Source organism: Lithobates pipiens, unplaced genomic scaffold (genome assembly GCF_037356315.1).
Source record: "Lithobates pipiens isolate NorthernLeopardFrog02 unplaced genomic scaffold, aLitPip1_a1.2 Scaffold_13, whole genome shotgun sequence".
Taxonomy (NCBI): domain Eukaryota; kingdom Metazoa; phylum Chordata; class Amphibia; order Anura; family Ranidae; genus Lithobates; species Lithobates pipiens.
In genome coordinates this window covers 386,706,633-386,721,751 of record NW_027507718.1, presented here as the reverse complement: position 1 = coordinate 386,721,751, position 15,119 = coordinate 386,706,633, and the positions used below count along the sequence as shown (strand labels likewise).

The 15,119-nt window shown below is 43.9% G+C and overlaps 1 protein-coding gene across 1 annotated transcript in view; it reads left to right on the top strand.

Moving 5' to 3' along the window:
* Positions 1-15,119, top strand: part of LOC143975194 (caspase-3-like) — a 97,893-nt gene that overhangs the window by 80,630 nt on the left and 2,144 nt on the right. The gene's annotated exons all lie outside the window — the stretch shown is intronic.

The window sequence follows — 15,119 nt, the reverse complement described above, 5'->3', positions numbered from 1 at the left end:
AAACTAAAATACAACTTGACCAAAAACATGAAAGTATTGCCCTTACATGCTTCAAATTATACAATAGTGTTAAAAACATATAAATGCAAAATATCAAATAAAGAAAAAAACTAAAAAGTGCAATGTGATGTTAATCCCAATGCCAAAACTGTGATACAGTATTCTTCAAAGTGACTATTCTATTAAAAATGAATCCATGTCTTCACCATTTGTGCTCAAAAGTGTAGATGCACACTAACCAAAGGTGTTTGACCCCTTTTTACAGGTAGGTCAGGTATCGTTTATGGCCCTCAAAGGCTTCTTACTTTAGGCTGGTCTCTACTAAGTTCCTCCAGTTTTATGGCACTCAAACATCAATCAAGCAGGAGACAACATTAAACATATATAAAAGAAAAGAAAAATCGCGCTACAGAATATAAATCTGAAAATTCAAATCCCGTCAGTGCTGCAGTTCTGTTATACACCAAAAATATATATATGTGAAAAAAACTAAACCAGAAAGAACCACGCTCCCTTCAAACAGTGCTTGATACACACACCTCCCACGTGAGACCAATGAAGAATATAAAAAATAAATGAATACAGTGCAAAGTGATTAAACAATCATAATAAATGTGACTACCACTAGCCCATAATACAAAAAATTTCAATTGTGAATTGAATATAAACCTGGATACATGTATATACACAACTATTCCAAAAAATAGAAAAAGAGCTTAACTACACATGTAAATAAACAGTCAAAAGTGTCCTTAATAGCAGTTAAATGTGTCCTTATGTGATAGTCCTCAAAACGAATCCAACTTATGAAGTCAATTATTTTCAGATGCAAAACACCACGTGTTGATTATAGTGTCCGAAAAAAATAATTCTTTGCTTCATATTACCAAACCGTGAAACATGCCACAGTGCACCACCACCAAAGGTCAAGATTGGCTCCTTACCAGATGTCAAAAGATAATTCGCTTATCAAAGGATCAGGCCAAGCTATGTATACTCCTCAATCCTCCAAAACTCCACCCTCCTTCGGGGTTAAGGTTCAAAAAGGCTCCAGTTTGTATAAATTATAAGATCCACCATAAAAGAGGGAGAAAAAGGCGCTCCAATAGTATAAAATTGCTTATTTAATAGAAATCAAAAACTAAAAAAAACACACTTACAATCAAGCAGTGAGATATGGCATAACAAGTGGGAAGCGTCGGCCGTACGCAAATCTCCACAGGTCTATCCTTCTCCAGCTGGTACAGTTCACAAGGCAATAAACAGCATGTCACACCGCCCTACGCCCTACGCTATGTATACTCCTCAATCCTCCAAAGGATTGGGTTGCCCCTAGTGTACAAGATCCTCCTAAGAAGAGCAGATGTTTCTTTCAGAACCTCACAGGATTCTTTAGATGTAAAAACTGCCAAGTATGTTCGTTGAATATCAATAACAATTCTAAGATCTGCAGTTTCTCTTCCACAAGCACTCAAAGGACATATGAAGTAGAACCTTTTATTACGTGTTCCTCGGAGGCGGTATTGTACCTCATACAATGCCCCTGTGGTCTCCAATATGGGGGGAGGACCAAGAGGGCCTTGAAGGTTAGATTAAATAAACATATTGGAAACATCAGACATTATGACGAGGTACATAATAGGGACCCCTCCAATACCCTCTATATGGGGATAGACAAATATAAACCACACTGGAGGGGTGGGTCATTGGTAAGAGAAATTTCTCGCCTCAAAATGTCATGGATCTATAGGCTAAAGACATATACCGTATATACTCGAGTATAAGCCGAGATTTTCAGCCTCTTTTTTGAGGCTGAAAGTGCCCCCCTCGGCTTATACTCGAGTCATCGCTGTCTGTCTGCCCGATCAGCGTGTCGAGCAGACAGACAGCGGCCATTCTAGGATTCAAAGGCCGCGCCTCCGTCTCCGCCTTCGCCTGTGATAGGCGGAACACTGAATTTCCCAGCAGTCTGTGTTCCGCCTATCACGGACGTCCTCTCATCCTCGTCCGTAGTATGAGGATGAGCGGACGTCCATGATAGGCGGACCACTGACTGCTGGGAAATTGAGTGTTCCGCCTATCACGGACATCCGATAGGCGGAACACTCAATTTCCCAGCAGTCAGTGGGAAATTGAGTGTTCCGCCTATCACCGACGGAGGCGCGGCTTTTGAATCCTAGAATGGCCACCGACGAAGAGCTGCGGGACGGGCCGGGACGCAGGCCGGGACGGGACGCAGGCCGGGACGCAGGCCGGGACGGGACGCAGGCCGGGACGGGACGCAGGCCGGGACGGGACGCAGGCCGGGACGGACACAGGCCGGGACGGACACAGGCTGGACGGACACAGGCTGGACGGACACAGGCAGGCTGGACACAGGTAGGCTGCACGGACACACACACACACACACACACACACACACACACACACACGGATGCATGCACACACAGGGATGGATGGACACACACGGATGCATGGACACACACACACACACACACACACACACACACACACGGATGCATGCACACACACAGGGATGGATGGACACACACACACACGGATGCATGGACACACACACACACACACGGATGCATGGACACACACACACACACACGGATGCATGGACACACACACACACGGATGCATGGACACACACAGGGATGGACGACACACAGGGATGGACAGGCATGTCTCACCCTCGGCTTATACACGAGTCAATAATTTTTTCCAGTTTTTTGGGAGTAAATTGGGGACCTCGGCTTATATTCGGGTCGGCCTATACTCGAGTATATACGGTACCCCATTTGGGATGAACGTGGACACTGATGTCAACGCTTTCATCAATAATGCTTGAAAAGTCTGGGGGTTTGACGAAGGAAGAGCTTTGGGAAAAGCTATTTTTTAATTAATTAATTAATTAATTAATTTTAAAATTTTTAATTTATATATATTTTTTATATTTCACATATTCTTTATATTTTTTTGAATTATACATTTAGTGTATATATGTATACAATTTGCTTCTGACCTGTAACTATGAACATGGACAGGGTTAGTCTGATATCATGAATTCTGTATTATACGTTTTAGTGCTTTTGTTTGGATCTAATTGTTATGAGCTATGATATTTGCAGATAGGATGTGGGTTTAAGCCTCCTCCTCTGATGGTGCCATACCATGCTCAATAATATGCACTAATACACCTGCAGTGACTCTTCACTGTTTTTCCCCCTCTGACTACAGTTCTAGTCGTGTTTATTGGGAGGGGTGGGAAGATAGGGGAGGCGCTGCTGGGACGGGCGATATGACGGAAGTTAGATTGTGTCATGCCTCCGCCTTATAATCGAAAGCGAGGCCTGGCCTTTATGCGTGTTCTTTATTAATACACTATCGAGAGCGAGGCGTGGTTCTCGCTCATAGATAATAGGATACCATCAATGATTGGCTGTAGGGCTGGAATGCATTGTGGTCAGCTGTGTTGGCGAGGACGCTTTTGTGCGTCACTTCCGCCTCTGTCGCTATGCAGGTGTTGTTTCCGCTACGATATCGATAGCGAGGCTTGGTCCTCGCACTCGAACGGCGGTAAACCAGTTATCATTGGCCATCAGGCTCTGGTGATATGGGGATTGGTTACGGAGGTAGGACACGTGTGTGCGTCACTTCCGTCGCGGGATTGTGAGCAAGGCCTGGGCTCTCTATGGAGGAGGAGGCTTGGGCCATCTTTGAGTATATAAGAAAAGCAATATGGTGTGTCACCCATGCCCCGAGACGACGTGAAGTATCACGAAACGCGTAGGGCGGTGTGACATGCTGTTTATTGCCTTGTGAACTATACCAGCTGGAGAAGGATAGACCTGTGGAGATTTGCGTACAGCCGGCGCTTCCCACTTGTTATGCCATATCTCACTGCTTGATTGTAAGTGTGTTTTTTTTAGTTTTTAATTTCTATTAAATAAGCAATTTTACACTATTGGAGCGCCTTTTTCTCCCTCTTTTATGGTGGATCTTATAATTTATACAAACTGGAGCCTTTTTGAACCTTAACCCCGAAGGAGGGTGGAGTTTTGGAGGATTAAGGAGTATACATAGCTTGAACGAAAAAAGGGGGGGGAAACACTGCGCTGTATCAGGGAGAACAAGTGAAAAAAACAGCTGCCAACACTTTAAACAAAGTCAAACAATTCAAAACAATAAATAGTGTAGCGCTTCTATTAAATGGAAATGTGATCCAAAGAAAGAAAAATCTAAAGTGTGATCACAAAAAAATCAATCTTATCAGTAATCACATAAAAAAGTCAATGAGCACATGGGGAAAGTCCATAGACAATCACAGATGTTATTGGAATCCTCTATGCTGTGACCGGTACACAGAAGATGTGATAAAACTGCTTCAGAAATCAGGTATAACCCAGTACATCGGCTTGTCTGAAGATATCAAAGAAATAGGTAAAATACTCTTACCGAATATGATGGACTCACACAGTCATATGACGGCTGAGTCAAGTGCACTTAGGGTCCAAACCTAGGACCAGAGGGTAGGTTGATGGTGATATAACCAGGTGTAGAGAAGACTCCAAGTGGCTGTAGATCCCAATAGGCGTCTCCAAACGGCTGTAGACCCTGGGGGACGTCTCACAGGGGGTTCTCTGGAGTGTTCGTCAGGTTATCCAATTCGGATATAACTTAATAAGAGTTAAAACTCCAAACGAAGGATGAGGGGTTTATAAATTTAAAACGAAAAAAGAAAAAGAAAGCTCCACATGGTGCGGGTCAAAAATTATTAACCATCAGGTTTTATCAAAAGTCATATAATAAAAATAAAAATTATGACTAGTGATCACAAACGAATGAAATAAAAGCAATGTGGGGTGCCAAAAGCGAGCCCGACGCGTTTCGACAGTGTCTTCATGCCCCTGTTGAAGACACTCTATGTCGAAACGCGTCGGGCTCGCTCATATTTTTATTATATGACTTTTAATAAAACCTGATGGTTAATAATTTTTGACCCGCACCATGTGGAGCTTTCTTTTTTCGTTTTAAATTTATAAACCCCTCATCCTTTGTTTGGAGTTGTAACTCTTATTAAGTTACATCCGAATTGGATAACCTGACGAACACTCCAGAGAACCCCCTGTGAGACGTCCCCCAGGGTCTACAGCCGTTTGGAGACGCCTATTGGGATCTACAGCCACTTGGAGTCTTCTCTACACCTGGTTATATCACCATCAACCTACCCTCTGGTCCTAGGTTTGGACCCTAAGTGCACTTGACTCAGCCGTCATATGACTGTGTGAGTCCATCATATTCGTTAAGAGTATTTTACCTATTTCTTTGATATCTTCAGACAAGCCGATGTACTGGGTTATACCTGATTTCTGAAGCAGTTTTATCACATCTTCTGTGTACCGGTCACAGCATAGAGGATTCCAATAACATCTGTGATTGTCTATGGACTTTCCCCATGTGATCATTGACTTTTTTATGTGATTACTGATAAGATTGATTTTTTTTGTGATCGCACTTTAGATTTTTCTTTCTTTGGATCACATTTCCATTTAATAGAAGCGCTACACTATTTATTGTTTTGTATACATAGCTTGGCCTGATCCTTTGATAAGCAAATTATCTTTTGACATCTGGTAAGGAGCCAATCTTGACCTTTGGTGGTGGTGCACTGTGGCATGTTTCACGGTTTGGGAATATGAAGCAAAGAAGTATCTTTTTTGGACACTATAATCAACACGTGGTGTTTTGCATCTGAAAATAATTGACTTCATAAGTTGGATTCGCTTTGAGGACTATCACATAAGGACACATTTAACTGCTATTAAGGACACTTTTGACTATTTATTTACATGTGTAGTTAAGCTCTTTTTTTCAAATTTTTGGAATAGTTGTGTATATACATGTATCCAGGTTTATATTCAATTCACAATTGAAATTTTGTATTATGGGCTAGTGGTAGTCACATTTATTATGATTGTTTAATCACTTTGCACTGTATGCATTTATTTTTTATATTCTTTATATACACAGCTCCCCTGGTTGGGACATTGGTCTCACGTGGGAGGTGTGTGTATCAAGCACTGTTTGAAGGGAGCGCGGTTCTTTCTGGTTTAACATTAAACATATAATTGTGTAGTATTTATTAAAAAATGGTAAAACAGTAAATAGCAAAAAAAAAAATTACACTCACATGTATTGGTGCCTATGACTGGCACCAATATATATAGCTTCTTCTTCTTTAAAAATAGTAATTGACTTGTGCAGGCATATATACAAATATTTCAGATGTTTTTTAGAAAATAGGCCACATAGCATACTTTATTCCTTGCTCCTCACTAGCCAATACTATTTCTACTGTCCAAAAAAATGGGTTGTGGCTGGGCCCTTGGCTTTTCTCAGTATAATGCAGGACTGGGATGATGTCAACTATGACCAGCCAGGCATTTAAGTTAAAAAGTTTTGGGGAACCGGTTTTACTAGAGGAGGAAGCCTGTGGGAGTGAGGAATAAAGTAAGTATATCACCTTATTCATAGTCTACTAGGCAAAATTAACAATCAACCCTTGGGATGAGAAGATGTTGTACAGGGTAAGGCAATCAGTTTTGACACAGCTGATTAGCAAGCATGCAGTTTGTCAGTCAGCAACTCACCACACCTAGTCCTACCAACTGATTTCTGGATTGGCAGCACTGCCTCTGCTGCTGAAGCCCTCCCACTGTCAGATGCAGTGTCTGAGAGGGGAAACATGAGGCACAAAAGAAAGATTTGGCTCACCTGGTAGAGGCAAAGCAATTTTTTTCTTGTTAACGTAAAGAGGATTATGCATCACGTAGTAACTGGATTTGGGACACAGACCGCAATAAAAACAGTGGTTCTTACCCCTCACAGCTTTATCCAAATCTTAAAAAAACAGAAAATTGTATCAATACTTATCATAATTTTCCTTTCCTGGTGTCTATCCATGGCAGCGCACACATGATAAAGCTCCACGGACTCTTCCCTAAGGACCAGTGAATAGCCAAAAGTAAAAGACGAGTACACCCTCAGCATTCTTTGTAAATATATAATAGCAAGGGTGGGAGTGTGTACTGCCATGTATAGACACCAGAAAAGGAAAATTATGGTAAATATTGATACAATTTTTCAATTTTCCTGGCGCCTCCATGACAGCATACACATGATAAATAATAGCTGACATGGATGGGATGATGATCGACAATAATGTTTTAATCAGAGAAGGTAAGTGCAGAATGAACCGTTTTTCCTTCTAACTCAGTTTTAAGGGCACATGGGTCCACTCGGTACTGCCTCAGGAAGGTGTGTTGCGATGACCAGGTGGCTGCTTTGCAAATTGTTTTGATTCGCACTGCCCAAGATGCTGCTACTGCCCTCCTGGCTCCATGACTCTCAAACTAAAGGCTTTTTGAATTAACTTTACAATCCAGAATAAAAGTGTTCTAGACAATGCTTTTTTTCCGAAAGGAATGACAACCTGCGTGTTTAATAAATTGAAGGCTGCTTTGGTTTCAAGGTAGACCCATAAGACTCTGGCAATGTCTAGTTCGTGCAAGGAACCTGTTTGATGATCTGTAAAGGTTAGCAGGGCCCAGGGTTCATCCAAATGCAAGGAAGATGCAACCTTGGGAGCAAACATTTCTAAGGGGCATAAGTCTAATCTTTCTGGAAGGGATTGCAATTCTGAAATCCTTCTGCCTGAAGTTAGAACTATATTAAAAATGCTATCTTGAAAGTTACAGAGGACTGTTCCACCAGAATAAAGGGTTGTCTCATTAAGACCTACAGAACTATGGTAAGATTCCCATCTGAGGAAAGGATGTCTGTTAGGAGAGTGAATCATCATTATCCCTTTGAGAAACTGTATTACAGGGAACTCTCAGCCCATCTTGTATTAGTCATTGCCGAGATTGTGGCTACCTGAACCTTTAGGGAACTTTGACTCAGGTCCAGATCCAGACCAGTTTGGAAGAACCCCAAAAGGTGGGCGGCTAAAGGAGAGAGAGGGTCGAAACATTTCCTGACTGCACAAGCAACAAACTTCTCCCATATCCTAGCATATATGCATTTTGTCAAGGGTTTTCTTGGCTTCAGGAGAGTCGAAATGACATTTGTGAACAGCCTAGAATCTCAAACCTCCACATTCAGGTGGTTGAACTTCCCCTGTGTTAGAAGGCAAGATAAGAGTGGATCTGAAATATATGGGCAAGAACTGAGGTTCATAGCCAGTGGGACCCACAATCCTCTTGGCAATAAGGAAGGATGGCTATGACTGTGACAAGTCTCGAGAGGAATTTCAAGATAAGTGGGGGTGGAGGAAAGACGTAGGCCAGAATCCAATACAAAGGGCACAAAAGAGCATCCACTCCCTCCGCCAGTGGTGACAGGAAAAGTTTGAGGTGACCATTGGCAAATTGGTGTTGATCGTTGAAGCAAATAGAGCTATCTGAGGTAGTCCCCAGAGATGCACAACTTGATTGAAGATGTGGGTATGAAGGGACCACTAATTGTTGTCCAGGAAATTCCAAGACAACCGATCTGCCTCAATGTTTAAATTACCTGGTAGGTGCATTGCCCTAAGGTCCATCAGATTCCTTTCCACCCATAGCTTATATCAGGCTCAAACACTGTGAAGGTAACAAGCAGGAACGTGCCAATGCTCTACTCATTCTTGCTACCTGTTGGGGTGGCAAGGGTCCCAACCTCCTGAAGGTCTCGAAGTGTATCATCTGTAGAGCTGGAGATAACTGTTTTTTTTCTTAGTCTGATGAAGATGTTGATAATCCACTATCTTTGTTTTCCATGAGCTAGCCTGGACTGCACACGAAGAGTAGAATGTTGTCAATGTAATGACACACTCAAAAACCCAATCTCTCTCAGGAGTGCCAAGACAGATATAAGGACGAATTGTGGTTGAACTTAATCCACCACAAATCTTACATATTTCTGAAATGCTGGGAGAATGAGAATATATAGACAGGCGTCTTAAAGGTCTATTGACGGCCTTCACCGTCCTAGTTGGATCATTTGTATAAAGCTTTTGAGGTATATGTAGCAGTTTTAATCATTTTAAAACTATCATAGGACACCATCCAACCATTTTTTATTGTACCGCTTGCTCCTGTAGAGAAAGTAAGAGCTTCCATACAATTATCATAATCTAGGATGAACTTGGAATCCTTTTGCAGGGGTGAAGGAATTGTGGGGAGGCAGATAAGAGAATGCCCAAAAATGACCAGAATTGATTGTTGAAACCACCCAGAGGTCTTGACAGTGACTCACCCAGTCTGATGGAAAGTGCTTAAACCTGAACGCGACCGGGAGTGTTTGAACAGGCCCCATGTCAAAAAGATTTTTTTGACTCCCGTGGAGCAGAGAGGGCTTTTCTCTTATTCGCCTTTAATAATGTCACCTGGCTGCTTGGCGCTATCGTCAGTTTGCATGCACCCCTAGCTGCTTGATAAGATAATTTAAGGTCAAGATAAATGCACCTTGTCAAGAGGATTTTTTTTCTTTTTTTTTGCAGTGGTCACTTTTTTTTTTTTACAATCACTACTTCTTTTTATTAGTTTTGTGAAAAAAGACTTACAATACAGAGCCTCTGGGTAGTGATGGCTGAACGGTTCGCCCGGCGGTCGTTTCACGGCGAATTTCGGCTGTTCGCGGTCTGCCCGATCAGCGGACTATTGCCGCCGTTCGCCCAGCGGACTTCGGTGTTTACTGTGTAAAAGAACTTTGACCTATGATGACACATCCATCATGGGGTACAGGACAGCCAATTGAGACATTACAGCACATGGACACTTGGACATTCCCCCTAACTTATAAATACACCCGATTCGGTGGCCATTTTACATTCTTTCTTCTGTCACTATAGGGAGAGGTTGCTGTGTGGAGCAGGGAGAGATTGCAGTGACCCAAATCGCTAGCTATTTGGTACACAAAAGTTCTTTTCAGGACTGGTATAGGTGTTAGGTGTAGTTCAGGATATAGGTTTGAGGTAGTGCTGTGCTAGTGATTGTTGCAGCAGCCTGAGTGTCTTTTGTCAGTGTAGAGAAAGGGACAGGACGGTGTGTGCTGCAGGGACAGTCAGTTTACTCATTAGCTGTTACTATCAGGTCCACAAAAGTGCTATTCCAGTTATTGTTCCAGCAGCCTCTGTTTTGTCAGTTTATATAGGGACAGGCAGGAAGCTGTGTGTGAGGCAGTGACTGTCAGTTTAATCAGTAGCTGTTACTATATTAGGTCCACAAAGGTTCTTTTCAGGACTAGTATCAGTGGTATGGTAATAGGCTTGTACACGTATAATATTCTTTCTTCCAAATATAGAAAGAATATTATACTTGACTGCTGCCCTTCTGCTGCAGTCTGCTAATCAGTCACAACCTACTTGTTCCACAAAGGTCCTTATAAGGACTGGTAACCTGGTGTAGGGTGCTACAGTACATAGGGTTGAGTGAGGTACAGTCTGCTATTCTGTAAGGACTGGTATAGGTCCACAATACATAGGGTTGAGGTGCACTACTGCTGACCACTGCCCTATACTGCAGCAGTCCTTCATCAGTATAGGGACTGACGTACAGTCTGCTAATCAGTTACACACAACCTACTTGTTCCACAAAGGTCCTTATAAGGACTGGTAAGGTATAGGGTACTACAGTACATAGGGTTGAGTGAGGTACAGTCTGCTATTCTATAAGGACTGGTATAGGTCCACAATACATAGGGTTGAGGTGCACTACTGCTGACCGCTGCCCTATACGATGAGGAAGTCGCAATGCTGGATGAATTCCCAGGGGGGCTACTCTATCTGAGACAAGTCAACAACAGGAGTCTAAAGAGGAGTCAGAGGAGGATGGTGCCGGGGCGGATGAGGAGGATCAAGAAGAGCATGCTTTAAACCTTTCTGGGACCCCTGTTGTTGTGCGTGGATGGGGAGAGGCGAATGAAGAGGACGACATTATCCTGGATGATGAGCAGGAGCCAGGCCACCACACCGCTTCCACTTTAGTGCAAATGGGGGCCTTCATGCTCCAGTGTTTTAATAGGGACTCCCGTATAAAAAGCATAAGGGTCAAGGACCAGTACTGGGTGGCAACGTACTTAGACCCCCGGTACAAACACAAAATGGCGGAAATGCTACCGCCGTCACAGAGGGCTGTCAGAATGCAGCACTTCCAGGCCTTGCTTCGAGAAATGCTGCATTCTGCTTTTGCGTGCGCTGGCAGAGGAGCAATTCCCACTCCCAGAGAAGGAGTTGCGGGTACCAATCCAACAGCGCCTGCAAGAAGAGGCCGGTTTGAAGAAGTGTTGGTGACTTCGGATATGAGGTCATTCTTTCAGCCGACCCATCGACAGGTGTCATCCGGATCCAGCATCAGGGAACGCCTAGACCGCCAGGTGTCCAACTACATCGGGTTAACGGCCAATGTGGATGCTCTGAGGAGTGATGAACCCCTGGACTACTGGGTGGGCAGGCTTGACCTCTGGCCAGAGCTTGCCCAATTTGCAATCGAACTGTTGGCTTGCCCCTCGTCCAGTGTCCTGTCCGAAAGGACGTTCAGCGCAGCAGAGGGGATCGTGACCGATGAGCATACTCGCCTAGCTCACGACAGTGTTAACCAACTCCACATTTATAAAAATGAATGAGGCATGGATCTCGGAGGAATTCAACACATGTGACCAGAAGACCATGTATATGTCTATAAACAATTTTTTTAATCGAGCACACAGACCTTCTTTCTTCATTTGGCTCACTTCCTTGTCCAAAAAAAGCACACCGTACTATATGCCCGTACCCTCCTGTTTGAAGAGGTTGAGCGGTGTCATATTTCTACTGGGGCTGCTTATTATGAGGGGCTCCCACCATCCTTGTGCTGTGCTGACTTCCTCCTGGGGCTTCTTATTATGAGGGGCTCCCACCATCCCTGTGCTGTGCTGACTTCCTCCTGGGGCTGTACGTCTGCTGTGCATATTATGAGGGGATCCCACCATCCCTGTGCTATGCTTATTATGAGGGGCTCCCACCATCCCTGTGCTGTGCTGATTTCCGCCTGGGGCTGCTTATTATGAGGGGCTCCCACCATCCCTGTGCTGTGCTGACTTCCTCCTGGGGCTGCTTATTATGAGGGGCTCCCACCATCCCTGTGCTATGCTGACATCCTCCTGGGGCTGCTTATTATGAGGGGCTCCCACCATCCCTGTGCTATGCTGACATCCTCCTGGGGCTGATTATTATGAGGGGCTCCCACCATCCCTGTGCTGTGCTGACTTCCTCCTGGGGCTGTACCTCTGCTGTGCATATTATGAGGGGCTCCCACCATCCCTGTGCTATGCTCATTATGAGGGGCTCCCACCATCCCTGTGCTATGCTCATTATGAGGGGCTCCCACCGTCCCTGTGCTATGCTGACTTCCTCCTGGGGCTGCTTACGGTGCAGGTGTCAGTGCTGTATATCTCAGTGCTGATGTCAGTACTCTCTATCACGGTGCAGGTGTCAGTGCTGTATATCACGGTGCTGGTGTTAGTGCTTTATGTCACGCTGCTGATGTCAGTGCTCTCTATCACGGTGCTGGTGTCAGTGCTTTATGTCACGCTGCTGATGTCAGTGCTCTCTATCACGGTGCTGGTGTCAGATGACTCTATCACGGTGCAGGGGTCATTGCTGTATGTCACGCTGCTGATGTCAGTGCTCTCTATCACGGTGCTGGTGTCAGATGACTCTATCACAGTGCAGGTGTCATTGCTGTATGTCACGCTGCTGGTGATCATCTCCTGCACCCTCTTCTTTGCCTACCCTGACCTTCCCTCTTGTCCACAGTCCTGAATTGTCACAACAATTTCCCATATAAAAAAAGAATGCTTGTAGTTGTCGATCCCAGATTCACCTCATACATGTGTTACAGTGGTGTGAAAAAGTGTTTGCCCCCTTCCTCATTTCCTGTTCCTTTGCATGTTTGTCACACTTAAGTGTTCCGGAACATCAAACCAATTTAAACAATAGTCAAGGACAACACAAGTAAACACAAAATGCAATTTGTAAATGAAGGTGTTTATTATTAAAGGTGAAAAAAAATCCAAACCATCATGGCCCTGTGTGAAAAAGTGATTGCCCCCCTTGTTAAAACATACTATAACTGTGGTTGTGCACACCTGAGTTCAATTTCTCTAGCCACACCCAGGCCTGATTATTGCCACACCTGTTCACAATCAAGGCATCACTTAAATAGGAGCTGCTTGACACAGTAAGGTCCACCAGAAGATCCTTAAAAGCTACACATCATGCCGAGACCCAAAGAAATTCAGGAACAATTGAGAAAGAAAGTAATTGAGATCTATCAGTCTGGAAAGGGTTATAAAGCCATTTCCAAAGCTTTGGGAATCCAGCGAACCACAGTGAGAGCCATTATCCACAAATGTCGAAGACATGGAACAGTGGTGAACCTTCCCAGGAGTGGCCGGCCGCCCAAAATTACCCCAAGAGCGCAGCGACGACTCATCCAAGAGGTCACAAAAGACCCCACTACAACGTCCAAGGAACTGCAGGCTTACTTGCCTCAGTTAAGGTCAGCGTTCATGCCTCCACCATCAGGAAAAGACTGGGCAAAAATGGCCTGCATGGCAGAGTTCCAAGGAGAAAACCACTGCTGAGCAAAAAGAACATCAAAGCTCGTCTCAATTTCTCCACAACACATCTTGATGATCCCCAAGACTTTTGGGACAACATTCTGTGGACCGATGAGACAAAAGTGGAACTCTTTGGAAGGTGTGTGTCCAAGTATATCTGGCGTAGAAGGAACACTGCATTTCAGAAAAAGAACATTATACCAACCAGTAAAATATGATGGTGGTAGTGTGATGGTCTGGGGCTGTTTTGCTGCTTCAGGACCTGGAAGACTTGCCGTGATAAAAGGAACTATGAATTCTGCTGTCTACCAAGAGATCCTGAAGGAGAATGTCCGACCATCTGTTCGTGTACTCAAGCTGAAACGAACTTGGGTTCTGCAGCAGGACAATGATCCTAAACACACCAGCAAGTCCACCACCGAATGGCTGAAGAAAAACAAAATGAAGACTTTGGAGTGGCCTAGCCAAAGTCCTGACCTGAATCCTATTGAGATGTTGTGGTATGACCTTAAAAAGGCCGTTCATGCTCGAAAACCCTCTAATGTAACTGAATTAGGACAATTCTGCAAAGATGAGTGGGCCAAAATTCCTCTAGGACGCTGTAAAAGCCTCATTGCACGTTATCGCAAACGCTTGGTTGCAGTTGTTGCTGCTAAGGGTGGCCCAACCAGTTATTAGGTTTAGGGGGCAATCACTTTTTCACACAGGGCCATGATGGTTTGGATTTTTTTTCACCTTTAATAATAAACACCTTCATTTACAAATTGCATTTTGTGTTTACTTGTGTTGTCCTTGACTATTGTTTAAATTGGTTTGATGTTCCGAAACACTTAAGTGTGACAAACATGCAAAGGAACAGGAAATAAGGAAGGGGGCAAACACTTTTTCACACCACTGTATGTCATTGGCCATGTGGTGGGACTATGTTTGCACAGCTATTAATTATTTTGTGGCTGCAAATTTGACCTGCAGGTTTGCAAAGTTCGCCTCCCATTGAAGTCAATGGGGCCCGCCACGAACGTTCTGGTTCGCGAACTATCGGCCGCGTTCGCGAAACGTCCCGTCGGAAGTTCGTCCATCACTACCTCTGGGCATTCCCCGGCTCACTCTACATAAAACAGAGAAAGTAGCAATTGTGGGTGACCTCTCAGGTTAATACCTGTAAAAAAAGGAAAAAAATAACTTTTACTGCTACTGTGAGATAGGTGCACTGAGGAGAGCATGTGCCAATCCACAGGTTAAGTAATTAATTATGAAGGATTGACAATCCTTTGTCCTCTGGTTATTCTCTGGTTACTGTGATTACCTCTGGTTATTCTAAACATATCCAACCCTTCAACACCGCTCAGCATTAATATTCTGGGAATATAGCCAAATATGCCAAATTCTATTAAATGTACTCACACATCCACGAGAAAAATATGCAGCTTTGTATAGGGGAATAGCTGCATTCACTAGGGTCTTCCAAAAAT